General features: G+C 38.0%; 1 protein-coding gene across 1 annotated transcript in view; it reads right to left on the reverse strand.

The window, feature by feature from the left end:
- INPP4B (inositol polyphosphate-4-phosphatase type II B) overlaps nucleotides 1-15,040 on the reverse strand; it is a 371,544-nt gene extending 356,504 nt beyond the window's left edge. Inside the window, exon 1 of the mRNA XM_082390011.1 lies at nucleotides 14,962-15,040. The gene's annotated coding sequence lies outside the window, so the exon portion shown is untranslated. The remainder of the gene's footprint in view (nucleotides 1-14,961) is intronic.
- Between the last annotated feature and the right edge of the window lie 1,537 nt (nucleotides 15,041-16,577).

Consider the following 16,577-nt stretch of genomic DNA (forward strand, 5'->3'; position numbering starts at 1 on the left):
TCCCCTACCACTATATTGGAAATAAAAGCAAAAATAAACAAATGGCACCTAATTAAACATGAAAGCTTTTGCACAGCAAAGGAAACCACTGACAAAATGAACAGACAACATACTGAGTGGGAGAAAAATATCTGCAAATGATATGACCGATAAGGGGTTAATATCCAAAATATATAAACAGCTCATAGAATTCAACATCAAAAAACAAACAACCCAGACACAGACTGGCTGAATGGATACAAAAGCAAGACCCGTATATATGCTGTCTACAAGAGACCCATTTCAGACCTAGGGACACATACAGACTGAAAGTTGAGGGGATGGAAAAACATATTTCATGCAAATGGAAAACAAAAGAAAGCTAAGTACTAATTCTCATATCAGACAAAATCGTCTTTAAAGTAAAGACTATTACAAGAGAAAAAAAGGACACTACATAATGATCAAGGGATCAATCCAAGAAGAAGATATAACAATTGTAAATATTTATGCACCCAACATAGGAGCACCTCAATACATAAGGCAAATGCTAACAGCCATAAAAGGGGAAATTGACAGTAACACAATCATAGTAGGGGACTTTAACACCCCACTTTCACTTTCACCAATGGACAGATCATCCAAAATGAAAATAAATAAGGAAACACAAGCCTTAAATGATACATTAAAAAAGAAGAACTTAATTGATATTTACAGGACATTCCATCCAAAAACAACAGAATACATATTCTTCTCAAGTGCTCATGGAACATTCTCCATGATAGATCATATATTGGGTCACAAATCAAGTCTTGATAAACTTAAGAAAATTGAAATCGTATCAAGGTTCTTTTCCGACCACAAATTTATGAGACTAGATATCAATTACAGGAAAAAATCCATAAAAAATACACACACGGAGGCTAAAAAATACACTACTTAATAACCAAGAGATCACTGAAGGAATCAAAGAGGAAATCAAAAAATACCTAGAAACAAATGACAATGAAAACACGACGACCAAAAACCTATAGGATGCAGCAAAAGCAGTTCTAAGAGGGAAGTTTATAGCAATAAAATTCTACCTCAAGAAACAAAAATATCTCAAATAAACAACCTAACCTTAGACCTAAAGCAATTAGAGAAAGAAGAACAAAAAAACCACCAGGTTAGCAGAAGGAAAGAAATCATAAAGTTCAGATCAGAAATAAATGAAAAAGAAATGAAGGAAACAATAGCAAAGATCAATAAAACTAAAAGCTGGTTCTTTGAGAAGATAAACAAAATTGATAAACCATTAGCCAGACTCATCAAGAAAAAAAGCGAGAAGACTCAAATCAACAGAATTAGAAATGAAAAAGGAGACGTAACAACTGACACTGCAGAAATACAAAGGATCATGAGAGATTACTACAAGCAACTCTATGCCAATAAAATGGACAACCTGGAAGAAATGGACAAATTCTTAGAAAAGCACAACCTTCTTGGACTGAAACAGGAAGAAATAGAAAATATAAACAGACAAATCACAAGCACTGAAATTGAAACTGTGATTAAAAATCTTCCAACAAACAAAAGCCCAGAACCAGATGGCTTCACAGGTGAATTCTATCAAACATTTAGAGAAGAGCTAACACCTATCCTTCTCAAACTCTTCCAAAATATAGCAGAGGAAGGAACACTCCCAAACTCATTCTACGAGGCCACCGTCACCCTGATCCCAAAACCAGACAAAGATGTCACAAGGAAAGAAACCTTCAGGTCAATGTCCCTGATGAACATAGATGCAAACAATCCTCAACAAAATACTAGCAAACAGAATCCAACGGCACATTAAAATGATCACACACCATGATCAAGTGTTGGTTTATCCCAGTAATGCAAAGGTTCTTCAATATATGCAAATCAATCAGTGTGATATACCATATTAAAAAATTGAAGAATAAAAACCATATGGTCATCTCAATAGATGCAGAAAAAGCTTTTGACAAAATTCGACACCAATATATGATAAAAAGCATACAGAAAGTAGGCATAGAGGGAACTTATCTCAACATAATAAAGGCCATATATAACAAAGCCACAGCCAACAACGTTCTCAATGGTGAAAAACTGAAACCATTGCCACTAAGATCAGGAACAAGACAAGGTTGTCCCCTTTCACCACTATTATTCAACATAGTTTTGGAAGTTTCAGCCACAGCAATCAGAGAAGAAAAAGAAATAAAAAGAATCCAAATCAGAAAAGAGGAAGTAAAGCTGTCACTATTTGCAGATGACATGATACTATACATACAGAATCCTAAAGATGCTACCAGAAAACTACTAGGGCTAATCAATAAATTTGGTAAAGCAGCAGGATACAAAATTAATGCACAGAAATCTCTTGCATTCCTATACACTAATGATGAAAAATCTGAAAGAGAAATTAAGGAAACACTCTCATTTACCACTGCAACAAAAAGAATAAAATACCTAGGAATAAACCTACCTAAGGAGACAAAAGACCTGTATGCAGAAAACTATAAGACACTGATGAAAGAAATTACAGATGATACAAACAGATGCAGAGATATACCACGTTCTTGGATTGGAAGAATCAACACTGTGAAAATGACTTTACTACCCAAAGCAATCTACAGATTCAATGCAATCCCTATCAAACTACCAATGGCATTTTTCACAGAACTAGAACAAAAAATTTCACAATTTGTATGGAAACACAAAAGACCCTGAATAGCCAAAGCAAACTTGAGAAAGAAAAATGGAGCTGGAGGAATCAGGCTCCCAGACCTCAGACTATACTACAAAGCTACAGTAATCAACAAAGCATGGTACTGGCACAAAAACATAAATATAGATCAATGGAACAGGATAGTAAGCCCAAAGATAAACCCACGCACATATGGTTTCCTTATCTTTGATAAAGGAGGCAGGAATATACACTGGAGAAAAGATAGCCTCTTCAATAAGTGGTGCTGGGAAAACTGGACAGCTACATGTAAAAGAATGAAATTAGAACACTCCCTAACACCACACACAAAAATAAACTCAAAATGGATTAAAGACCTAAATGTAAGGCCAGACACTATCAAACTCTTAGAGGAAAACATAGGCAGAACATTCTATGACATAAATCACAGCAAGATTCTTTTTGACCCACCTCCTAGAGAAATGGAAATAAAAACAAAAATAAACAAATGGGACCTAAGGAAACTTAAAAGCTTTTGCACAGCAAAGGAAACCATAAACAAGACGAAAAGACAACCCTCAGAATGGGAGAAAGTATTTGCAAATGAAGCAACTGACAAAGGATTAGTCTCCAAAATTTACAAACAGCTCATGCAGCTCAATATCAAAAAAACAAAAAACCCAATCCAAAAATGGGCAGAAGGCTTAAATAGACATTTCTCCAATGAAGATATACAGATTGCCAACAAACACATGAAAGAATGCTCAACATCATTAATCATTAGAGAATTGCAAATCAAAACTACAATGAGGTATCACCTCACACTGGTCAGAATGGCCATCATCAAAAAATCTACAAACAATAAATGCTGGAGAAGGTGTGGAGAAAAGAGAACCCTCTTACACTGTTGGTGGGAATGTAAATTGATACAGCCACTATGGAGAACAGTATGGAGGTTCCTTAAAAAACTAAAAATAGAACTACCATATGACCCAGCAATCCCACTACTGGGCATATACCCTGAGAAAACCATAACTCAAAAAGAGTCATTTACCACAATGTTTATTGCAGCTCTATTTACAATATCCAAGACATGGAAGCAACCTAAATATTCATCAACAGATGAATGGATAATAAGATGTGGCACATATATTCGATGGAATATTACTCAGCCATAAAAAGTAACGAAATTGAGTTATTTGTAGTGAGGCAGATGGACCTAGAGTCTGTCATACAGAGTGAAGTAAGTCAGAAACGGAAAAACAAATACCGTATGGTAAAACATACATATGGAACAACAAAAAAAAAGGTTCTGAAGAAACTAGGGGCAGGACAGGAATAAAGACACAGACGTAGAGAATGGACTTGAGGACACGGGGAGGGGGAAGGGCAAGCTGGGACGAAGTGAGAGAGTGGCATGGACATATATACACTACCAAATGTTAAATAGATAGCTAGTGGGAAGCAGCCACATAGCACAGGGAGATCAATTCGGTGTTTTTGACTACCTAGAGAGGTGGGACAGGGAGGGTGGGAGGGAGAGGAAAAGGGAAGAGATATGGGGATATATGTATGTGTATAGCTGATTCACTTTGTTATACAGCAGAAACTAACACACCATTATAAAGCAATTATACTCCAATACAGATGTTAAAAAAAAAAAGTAATTAAAAAAATACCCAATTAAAAATGGGCAGAGGCAATGCAGATGGCCAACAGGCACATGAAAAGATGCTCAACATCACTAATCATCAAGGAAATGCAAATCAAAACCACAATGAGCTATCACCTCATGCCTGTCAGAATGGCTATCATCATAAAGAACACAAATAAATGTTGGAGAGGATGTGGAGAAAAAGGCACCCTCATACACTATTGGTAGGGAATTGGTGTAGCCACTGTGGAAAACAACATGGAGACTCCTCAGAAAACTAAAACTAGAACTATAATATGACCCAGCAATTTCACTCCAGGGTATATATGTGAAAAATAAAAAAAAAAAGTGAAAACACGAATTCAGAAAGATACATGTACCCCAATGTTCACAGCAGCACCATTTACAATTGCCAAAATATGGAAGCAACCTAAGTATCTATCAACAGATGAAAGGATAAGGAAAATGTGGTATACAGTAGAATACTACTCAGCCATTAAAAATGTTTAAAATTCTGCCATTTGTAGCAACATGGATGGACTTGGAGGGCATTATGCTAAGTGAAATAAGTCAAACACAGGAAGACAAGTACCATATGATATTACTTATATGTGAAATGTAAAAAATATAAGAAACTAGTGAATGTAATAAAAAAGAAGCAGACTCACAGATATAGAGAACAAATTAATGGTTTCCAGAGTGGAGAGGGAATGGGGAAAGGGCAATATAGGGGTAGAAAACTATATTTTAAATTAAGATAATGTTTTCTACTTTCTTGTTGGATTATTTAAATTCAGAAGTCTTTTTAATAAGGACAGGCACATATTTATTGCACCACATTCTCTCAAAAACCTATGATAAATGCATTAGCATTAGTGGAATGCATTAGCATTAATATCTGTGGAAGACGGCCATGTATGTGGGACTTGGATACACGGACTTTGTTAAATTCACTACACTTCTTGATCAAAGACTCAACCCCTAATCCTGATCAGTTATCTTAAAAACTGACAAGGAGACCTAAACAAAGCAATATGGATGAATCCTAGCAAAATAATAACCCAGCACACTAATGGTAAATAATTAATAAATCTCAACTCTGTGTGTGGGTTGTGTGCACTTGTGTAATTTGAGGGTGAGTAGAGAGGACTAAAGTAAGACGTCTTCAAAGACTCATTAACATGGCCCCATCTTAAGCATACCCATTCAAAACTGAAAAATGAGTTCAATTTTGGAGAGAATGGAGCCAGATATATGAAACAAAGATTATATGACAACCTCTTATGATTCTATTCATCTTCATTCTATCTTTGTTGCATTTGAGGACAAATTTCAGATTTGATACTTGTTATCAAGGCACAGACATAAGAAGGAAACAGCTGCATTACTAGCAAAGTTCTAGAAAACCAAGTATTTCTAGCTGGTAAATATAGCATTTATGTAGGGTTATGGTTAGGTGCAATAGTTCCTTTTCTGTGTCTGTTTGGAAATTTTTTGGTTTGGAGATCATGCTTGAGAATAGATTGAGGTTTTTACATACCACACAAAATTTTTAAACAGATAGCCAGAGACTAAACTTAATTCTTAAAGCAGAAAGAAGTCACATTAAATATACCTTAAGCAGGAAAGTAACATGATCATATTTGATTTTAGGAAGTTTACTGAGGGTCAAAGTAGAGAATATACTAAAAGGTGGCAACTTGATAAGGAAATCAACCTGTTTGGAGGTAATTTTAATATTCTACGAAAATAAAATATTAAAAAAGATCTATGCCAAAATAATGAATAGAAGCAGATATCTAGAGAAGAGAATCTGGATTCCAAAAAAATTTATTAAATAGAATTACCTAGAGGAGCTTTAAGATGGCGGAAGAGTAAGACGTGGAGATCACCTTCCTCCCCACAAATACATCAGAAATACATCTACATGTGGAACAATTCCTACAGAACACCTACTGAACGCTGGCAGAAGACCTCAGACCTCCCAAAAGGCAAGAAACTCCCCACGTACCTGGGTAGGGCAAAAGAAAAAAGAAATAACAGAGACAAAAGAATAGGGACGGGACCTGCACCAGTGGGAGGGAGCTGTGAAGGAGGAAAGGTTTCCACACACTAGAAGCCCCTTCGCGGGCGGAGACTGTGGGTGGCGGAGGAGGGAAGCTTCGGAGCCACGGAGGAGAGCGCAGCCACAGGGGTGCGGAGGGCAAAGCGGAGAGATTCCCACACGGAGGCTCAGCGCCGAGCAGCACTCACCAGCCCGAGAGGCCTGTCTGCTCACCCGCCGGGGCGGGCGGGGCTGGGAGCTGAGGCTGGGGCTTCGGTCAGATCGCAGGGAGAGAACTGGGGCTGGCGGCGTGAACACAGCCTGAAGGGGTTAGTGCACCACAGCTAGCCGGGAGGGAGTCCAGGAAAAGGTCTGGAGCTGCCGAAGTGGCAACAGACTTTTTCTTGCCTCTTTGTTTCCTGGTGCGCGAGGAGAGGGGATTCAGAGCACCGCCTAAACCAGCTCCAGAGACGGGTGTGAGCCGCGGCCATCAGCGCGGGACACCAGAGACGGGCGTGAGACGCTAAGGCTGCTGCTGCCACCACCAAGAAGTCTGTGTGCGAGCACAGGTCACTCTCCACACCGCCCCTCCCGGGAGCCTGTGCAGTCCGCCACGGCCAGGCTCCCGTGATCCGGGGACAACTTTCCCGGGAGAACGCACGGCGCGCCTCCGGCTGCTGCAACGTCCCGCCGGCCTCTGACGCCTCAGGCTCGCCCCACCTCCTCCGTACCGCTCCCTCCCCCCGGCCTGAGTGAGCCAGAGCCCCCGAAGCAGCTGCTCCTTTAACCCCGTCCTGTCTGAGCGAAGAACAGACGCCCTCAGGCGACCTACACGCAGAGGAGGGTCCAAATCCAAAGCTGAAACCTGGGAGCTGTGTGAACAAAGAAGAGAAAGGGAAATCTCTCCCAGCAGCCTCAGGAACTGCGGATTAAACCTCCACAATCAACTTGATGTGCCTGCGTCTGTGGAATACCTGAATAGACAACGAATCATCCCAAATTGAGGAGGTGGACTTTGGGAGCAATGATATATATATATTTTTCCCTTTTTCTCCTTTTGTGAGTATGTATGTGTATGTTTGTGTGTGTGATTTTGTCTGTATAGCTTTGCTTTTACCACTTGTCCTAGGGTTCTGTCTTTCCAGTTTTCTTTAAATTTTTTTTTTAATAATTTTTTTTATTTCAATAACTTTATTTTATTTTACATTATTTTATTTTATCTTCTTCTTTCTTTCTTTCTTTTTTGTTTCTCCCTTTCATTCTGAGCCATGGGGATGACAGGTTCTTGGTGCTCCAGCCAGGCATCAGGGCTATGCCTCTGAGGTGGGAGAGCCAAGTTCAGGACACTGGTGCACAAGAGACCTCCCAGCTCCACGTAATAGCAAATGGTGAAAATCTCCAGGAGATCTCCATCTCAACACCAAGACCAAGCTCCACTCAATGACCAGCAAGCTACAGGGCTGGACACGCTATGCCAAACAACTAGCAAGACAGGAACACAACTCCATCCATTAGTAGAGAGGCTGCATAAAATCATAACAAGGCCACAGACACCCCAAAACACACCATCAGACGTGGACCTGCCCACTAGAAAGATAAGATCCAGCCTCAAGAACCAGAACACAGGCACTAGTCCCCTCCACCAGGAAGCCTACACAACCCACTGAAACTACCTTAGTGACTGGGAACAAACACCAAAAACAACGGGAACGACAAACCTGCAGCCTGCAAAAAGGAGACGCCAAACACCGTAAGTTAAGCAAAATGACAAGACAGAGAAACTCACAGCAGATGAAGGAGAAGGCGAAATCCCACCAGACCTAACAAATGAAGAGGAAATAGGCAGTCTACCTGTAAAAGAATTCAGAATAATTAGTAAAGATGATCAAAAACCTTGGTAATAGGGGGCTTCCCTGGTGGCACAGTGGTTGAGAATCTGCCTGCTAATGCAGGGGGCATGGGTTCGAGCCCTGGTCTGGGAAGATCCCACATGCTGCAGAGCAACTAGGCCCGTGAGCCATAACTACTGAGCCTGCGCGTCTGGAGCCTGTGCTCCGCAACAAGAGAGGCCACGACAGTAAGAGGCCCGCACACCATGATGAAGAGTGGCCCCCACTTGCCGCAACTAGAGAAAGCCCTAGCACAGAAACGAAGACCCAACATAGCAATCAATCAATCAATCAAATAAATCTTTAAAAAAAAAAAAAACACCTTGGTAATAGAATGGAGAAAATACAAGAAACGTTTAACATGGACCTAGGAGAACTAAAGAGCAAACAAACAGTGATGAACAACACAATAAATGAAATTAAAAATTCTCGAGAAGGGATCAATAGCAGAATAACTGAGGCAGAAGAACGGATAAGTGGCCTGGAAGATAAAATCGAGGAAATAACTACTGCAGAGCAGAATAAAGAAAAAAGAATGAAAAGAATTGAGGACAGTCTCAGAGAGCTATGGGACAATGTTAAACACACCAACATTCCAATTATATGGGTCCCAGAAGAAGAAGAGAAAAAGAAAGGGAATGAGAAAATATTTGAAGAGATTATGGTTGAAAACTTCCCTAATATGGGAAAGGAAATAGTTAATCAAGTCCAGGAAGCACAGAGAGTCCCATACAGGATAAATCCATGGAGAAACACACCAAGACACATATTAAACTCTCAAAAATTAAATACAAAGAAAAAATATTAAAAGCAGCAAGGGAAAATCAACAAATAACACACAAGTGAATCCCCATAAGGTTAACAGCTGATCTTTCAGCAGAAACTCTGCAAGGCAGAAGGGAGTGGCAGGACATACCTAAAGTGATGAAGGAGAAAAACCTACAACCAAGATTACTCTACCCAGCAAGGATCTCATTCAGATTTGACGGAGAAGTTAAAACCTTTATAGACAAGCAAAAGCTAAGAGAATTCAGCACCACCAAACCAGCTTTACAATAAATGCTAAAGGAACTTCTCTAGGCAGGAAACACAAGAGAAGGAAAGGACCTACAATAACAAACCCAAAACAATTAAGAAAATGGTAATAGGAACATACATATCGATAATTACCTTAAATGTAAATGGATTAAATGCTCCATCCAAAAGATATAGACTGGCTGAATGGATACAAAAACAAGACCCATATATATGTTGTCTATAAGACACGCACTTCAAACCTAGGGACACATAAAGACTGAAAGTGAGGGGATGGAAAAAGATATTCCATGCAAATGGAAATCAAAAGAAAGCTGGAGTAGCAATTCTCATATCAGACAAAATAGACTTTAAAATAAAGACTATTACAAGAGACAAAGAAGGACACTACATAATGATCAATGGATCAATCCAAGAAGATATAACAATTGTAAATATTTATGGCCCCAACATAGGAGCACCTCAATAAATAAGGCAAATACTAACAGACATTAAAGGGGAAATGGACAATAACACAATCATAGTAGGGGACTTTAACACCCCACTTTCACCAATGGACAGATCATCCAAAATGAAAATAAATAAGGAAAAAAAAACCTTTAAATGATACAGTAAACAAGAGGGACTTAATTGATATTTACAGGACATTCCATCCAAAAACAACAGAATACACATTCTTCTCAAGTGCTCATGGAATATTTTCCAGGATAGATCATATCTTGGGTCACAAATCAAGCCCTGGTAAATTTAAGAAAATTGAAATCATATCAAGTATCTTGTCTGACCACAACGCTTTGAGACTAGATATCAATTACAGGAAAAAAATCTGTAAAAAATATAAACACACGGAGGCTAAACAATACACTACTTAATAACCAAGTGATCCCTGAAGAAATCAAAGAGGAAATCAAAAAATACCTAGAAAGAAACGACAATGGAGACACGACAACCCAAAACCTATGGGATGCAGCAAAATAATTTCTAAGAGGGAGGTTTATAGCAATAGAATCCTACCTTAAGAAACAGGAAACATCTCAAATAAACAACCTAACCTTTCACCTAAAGCAATTAGAGAAAGAAGAACAAAGAAACCCCAAAGTTAGCAGAAGGAAAGAAATCATAAAGATCAGATCAGAAATAAATGAAAAAGAAATGAAGGAAATGATAGCAAAGATCAATAAAACTAAAAGCTGGTTCTTTGAGAAGATAAACAAAATTGATAAACGATTAGCCAGACTCATCATGAAAAAAAGGGAAAAGACTCAAATCAATAGAATTAGAAATGAAAAGGAGAAATAACAACTGACACTGAAGAAATACAAAGGATCATGAGAGATTACTAAAAGAAACTATATGCCAACAAAATGGACAACCTGGAAGAAATGGACAAATTCTTAGAAATGCACAACCTTCTGAGACTGAACCAGGAAGAAATAGAAAATATGAACAGACCAATCACAAGCAATAAAATTGAAACTGTGATTAAAAATCTTCCAACAAACAAAAGCCCAGGACCAGATGGCTTCACAGGTGAATTCTATCAAACGTTTAGAGAAGAGCTAACATCTATCCTTCTCAAACTCTTCCAAAATATAGCAGAGGGAGGAACACTCCCAAACGCATTCTACGAGGCCATCATCACCCTGATACCAAAACCAGATAAAGATGTCACAGAGAGAAAACTACAGGCCAATATCACTGATGAACATAGATGCAAAAATCCTCAACAAAATACAAGCAAACAAAATCCAACAGCACGTTAAAAGTATCATACACCATGATCAAGTGGGGTTTATCCCAGTAATGCAAGGATTCTTCAATATATGCAAATCAATCAATGTGATACACCATATTAACAAATTGAAGGAGAAAAACCATATGATCATCTCAATAGATGCAGAGAAAGCTTTTGACAAAATTCAACAACGATTTATGATAAAAACCCTCCAGAAAGTAGGCATAGAGGGAACTTTCCTCAACATAATAAAGGCCGTATATGACAAACCCACAGCCAACATCATCCTCAATGGTGAAAAACTGAAACCATTTCCACTAAGATCAGGAACAAGACCAGGTTGCCCACTCTCACCACTATTATTCAACATAGTTTTGGAAGTGTTAGCCACAGCAATCAGAGAAGAAAAAGAAATAAAAGGAATCCAAATCGGAAAAGAAGAAGTAAAGCTGTCACTGTTTGCAGATGACATGATACTACACATAGAGAATCCTAAATATGCTGCCAGAAAACTACTAGAGCTAATCAATAAATTTGGTAAAGCAGCAGGATCAAAATTAATGCACAGAAATCTCTTGCATTTCTATACACTAATGATGAAAAAACTGAAAGTGAAATTAAGAAAACACTCCATTTACCATTGCAACAAAAAGAATAAAATATCTAGGAATAAACCTACCTAAGGAGACAAAAGACCTGTATGCAGAAAATTATAAGACACTGATGAAAGAAATTAAAGATGATACAAATAGATGGAGAAACATACCATGTTCTTGGATTGGAAGAATCAATATTGTGAAAATGACTATACTACCCAAAGCAATCCACAGATTCAATGCAATCCCTATCAAATTACCAATGGCATGTTTTACAGAAGTAGAGCAAAAAATCTTAAAATTTGTATGGAGACACAAAAGACCCCTAATAGCCAAAGCAATCTTGAGAGGAAAAAACAGAGCTGGAGGAATCCGACTCCCTGACTTCAGACTATACTACAAAGCTACAGTAACCAAGACAATATGGTACTGGCACAGAAACAGAAATATAGATCAGTGGAACAGGATAGAAAGCCCAGAGATAAACGCACACACATAGGGTCACCTTATCTTTGATAAAGGAGGCAAGAATATACAGTGGAGAAAAGACAGCCTCTTCAATAAGTGGTTTTGGGAAAACTGGACAGCTACATGTAAAAGTATGAAACTGGAACACTCCCTAACACCATACACAAAAATGAAGTCAAAATGGATTAAAGATCTAAAGGTAAGGCCAGACACCATCAAACTCTTAGAGGAAAACATAGGCAGAACACTCTATGACATAAATCACAACAAGATCCTTTTTGACCCACCTCCTAGAGAAATGGAAATAAAAACAAAAATAAACAAATGGGACCTAAGGAAACTTAAAAGCTTTTGCACAGCAAAGCAAACCATAAACAAGACAAAAAGACAACCCTCAGAATGGGAGAAAATATTTACAAATGAAGCAACTGACAAAGGATTAATCTTCAAAATTTATAAGCAGCTCATGCAGCTCAATATCAAAAAAACAAACAACCGAATCCAAAACTGGCCAGAAGACCTAGACATTTCTCCAAAGAATATATACAGATTGCCCACAAACACATGAAAGAATGCTCAACATCATTAATCATTAGAGAATTGCAAATCAAAACTACAATGAGATATCATCTCACACCAGTCAGAATGGCCATCATCAAAAAAATCTACAAACAATAAATGCTGGAGAGGGTGTGGAGAAAAGGGAACCCTCTTGCACTGTTGGTGGGAATGTAAATTGATACAGCCACTATGGAGAACAGTATGGAGATTCCTTAAAAAACTAAAAATAGAACTACCATACGACCCAGCAATCCCACTACTGGGCATATACCCTGAGAAAACCATAATTCAAAAAGAGTCATGTACCAAAATGTTCATTGCAGGTCTATTTACAATAGCCAGGACATGGAAGCAGCCTAAGTGTCCATCAACAGATGAATGGATAAAGAAGATGTGGCACACATATACAATGGAATATTATTCAGCCATAAAAAGAAACGAAATTGAGTTACTTGTAGTGAGGTGGATGGACCTAGAGTCTGTCATACAGAGTGAACTAAGTCAGAAAGAGAAAAACAAATACCGTATGCTAACACATATATATAGAATCTAAAAAAACAAACAAAAAAAACAGCCATGTATATGTAAGAACTTAATATGTGACAAAGCTGGGATTCCAGTGGGAAAATAGTTGTTTCTTTGATATAATAAATGATGCTGATGTATAGAAAAAAAACAAAAAAGAATTACCTAGTCTTAGTGATGGAATTAGATGTCATATTAGAGTTGAGATAATGAAAGACAGAAATTTCAGTTCGAACCCAGTAAATTATGGACCATTAAGCTATCTGGAGAATAAAGAAGAAGGAGCTGTGGTCAAGGATGATGAGTTTTATTTTAACCATGTTGTTTCTGAGATGCCTTATGATATTCAGGAAGCAGTGGAACACATGGGTCTAGATCTTGGGAGAGATATTAAGGTTGGAAAAATATGTTTTTGGAAATTGTTGGCCAGTTGTTGAAGTCAAAGGAATGCATGGAGTCACTGAAAGCAAGTGCATGTAGTGAGAAAAAGCATGACTGAGGACTCAAACTTAAGGCACAAAACTATTTCAGGGAGCAAGAAGAGAAGTTAGCTGGAAAAGGAGAGCAGCATAGAGCAGCAGCTGAGGGAACACCATCATCAATCCACACAACTAGGGTTTCTCAAGTAAACAATACCATTGAGTTAAGAGATGGCTTCATTTTCTTAAGAATGAGGACACTTGTCCATATTTAAATACTGAAAGCACATAGCCAAAAGAAAAAAGAGGAATTAAATATAAAGGAGAAAGGGAGATGATTGATGGGACAAGGAAAAATCCAAATGCTTCTATCTGCTGTAATGAAAGGAAGGGGGTAAGCAGAAAATGAGGTATGATCTGAAAAGTAAGCAACAGAAACTTGAGGATAGTCTCCCTAACAATCTCAGCTGGTTTTTTTTTTTCCTTTCAAGAAAAGGGAATATTTGGGAACTATGAATAAGGAAATATTTCTTGACTTCAAAAGCATAGTTCAGATTGTCATACTGACTGAAGTAAGTCAGAGAAAAACCAATATCATATGATATTGCTTATATGTGGAATCTAAAAAAACGGTACAAATGAACTTATTTACAAAACAGAAATAGAGTCACACACATAGAAAACAAACATAATTACCAGGGTGGGAGGGGGGAGGGATAAATTGGGAGATTGGAATTGACATATACACACATATACACATATATAAAATGGATAATTAATAAGGACCTACTGTATAGCACAGGGAACTCATCTCAGTACTCTGTAATGGCCTACATGGAAAAAGAATCTAAAAAAGAGTAGCTATATGTATATGTATAACTGATTCACTTTGCTGTACAGCAGAAACTAACACAACAATGTAAATCAACTATACTCCAATAGAAAATTTAAAAAATAATAAAAGTTTTAACAAAACAAAAGCCTAGTTCATAAAGGAAAATATTAATAAATTTGATTACATTAAAATAAAATATTCTGTAAGCAAAAGATACAATAAAGCATGCGATAACAAATTACATCCTGGGAAAATATGTCTGTAACACAGTAGTTTTCAGCTTCTGTTTAGACAAAGGTGTAAAGAATATTACTCCTACCGTAAACTCAAGAAAAAGCTGAATAATATATAAAATCGTAACTTTTCCTTAACTAATCAGAGAGCTTAGGTCTCAGAGCAACCAACAAGGCTGAAATCTAAGGAAAGACAAAGGCCTCCATAGAGCAGAGCTTTCAGGCACAGGAGGAAGGGGTGTCAGTCTCCAAAGAAGCTGGTAATAAGAATTCAACTGAAATATTTAATGACTTACTCAAGGTCAGGAGTAGGCCAGCATGAGTGTATACAGCTTCTGATAGCCACAAACTCAAAGGTAGTTTGTCCCCACTAACACACTTTCATGGACCTCATCACATACTCATAAGAAAGACTGGGAGCACAGTAGGATCTGAAGAAGGCAATCCTTGGTGATACAGGCCTGCGAGAGCAGAGCAGCAGTCACTGCAGAGAAGACGTAGCACAACACTTGCATCCTCATCCCTACAGAACAAAAATGGCAGACCCTGTTGCCATCAGCACACAGCTGAAAACTCATTGCAATTAGGGGATGGAACAAGAGAGGGGAAGGAAAGTTTCCTGGGATCAGATCATTAGAGATCTTCTGATCCTCTATTTCTAAGACAGGGACAGGGTCATTGAGAAAGCCCCATCCCTAAGACCCAAGAACACAGATTTTGCCTAAGATCAACGTTGAAATAGAACAACAGAGAACGTTTCTGCTCCCAAACACCAGGCCAGCAAACGCTAAGAAATAAGTTAACAGTAGGTTACCACCGGGGGAGACACAGAAGCATGAATGGTGGACCTCTCTGATGTAGAAGTTCCCAGGAAAAGTCTAAACTGGAGGGTGGAGAACAAATTCTCCAGCCACCCAAATCCCACCCTAAACACAAGTGAACACAGGAGTAAATCTGAAGCTACAGGTGCATTGAGGGTGGGCATAGCAACAACAAAACCCTAACCCAGCTCAGTTACTGACTAGATTGATTCAACTCCCCCAACACACAAAGGATTAACAGAAAAAGAGGAAAGCCCACTTCCAGGCCCAAGTACTAATTCTTTCATACCCCACTATCTTACACACAACACAAAATAGACGAAGATAAAGATGAAGAAGAAGATGAAGAAGAACAAAAACACACTCAAGAGAAAAAGCAAATACACAATCAAGAGATCCAGACTCAGAAAATACCCAAATTTGGAACTATCAGAAAGAGAATATATTAAAGACTGTAATGGGAAAGGTAGACAACCTGCATGACCACATGGAGATTTTTAGCAAAGACAGAAACTAGTGGAAAAAAGTCAAATGGATATGCTAGGAATGTAAAATACCAGTATCAAAGATGAAGAATGCCTTTGATGGGCTCATCAGTAGATGTGACACCATCAAGGAAATAATACAGAGAAAAAAAGAAATACAGAGAAATACTGTAATACAGAGGAAAAAAAGTGAAAATGCATGAGAGCATTCAACAACTGTGAGACAGTATCAACCAAAATGCATTATTCGAATCTCAGAAAAAAGAAAAAGACAGAATAGATATTTTAAAAGACAATGGCCTAGGATTTTCCAAAAATATTTAAAGACATCAAAACACCAATATAAGAAGCTCAGAAAACACCAAGCAGAGTAGTGTACACACACACACACACACACACACACACACCCCAATAATCAAATAAGCAAATTCAACAAAAATTTTAAAAAAAAACAAAAAACTTCTACATATATTCAACCTACTGAAAACCAAAGATAAGAGAAAATTTTTGAGGTAAAAAAATTTTGACCGCAAAAAAGGCAAAGTACATGTAGAGTAACAAAAGAAGAAAATATCTTGGACTTCTTGTTAGAAACTATGTAAGTGA

This window comes from Balaenoptera borealis (assembly GCF_965194805.1).
Source record: "Balaenoptera borealis genome assembly, chromosome: 4".
Classification (NCBI taxonomy): domain Eukaryota; kingdom Metazoa; phylum Chordata; class Mammalia; order Artiodactyla; family Balaenopteridae; genus Balaenoptera; species Balaenoptera borealis.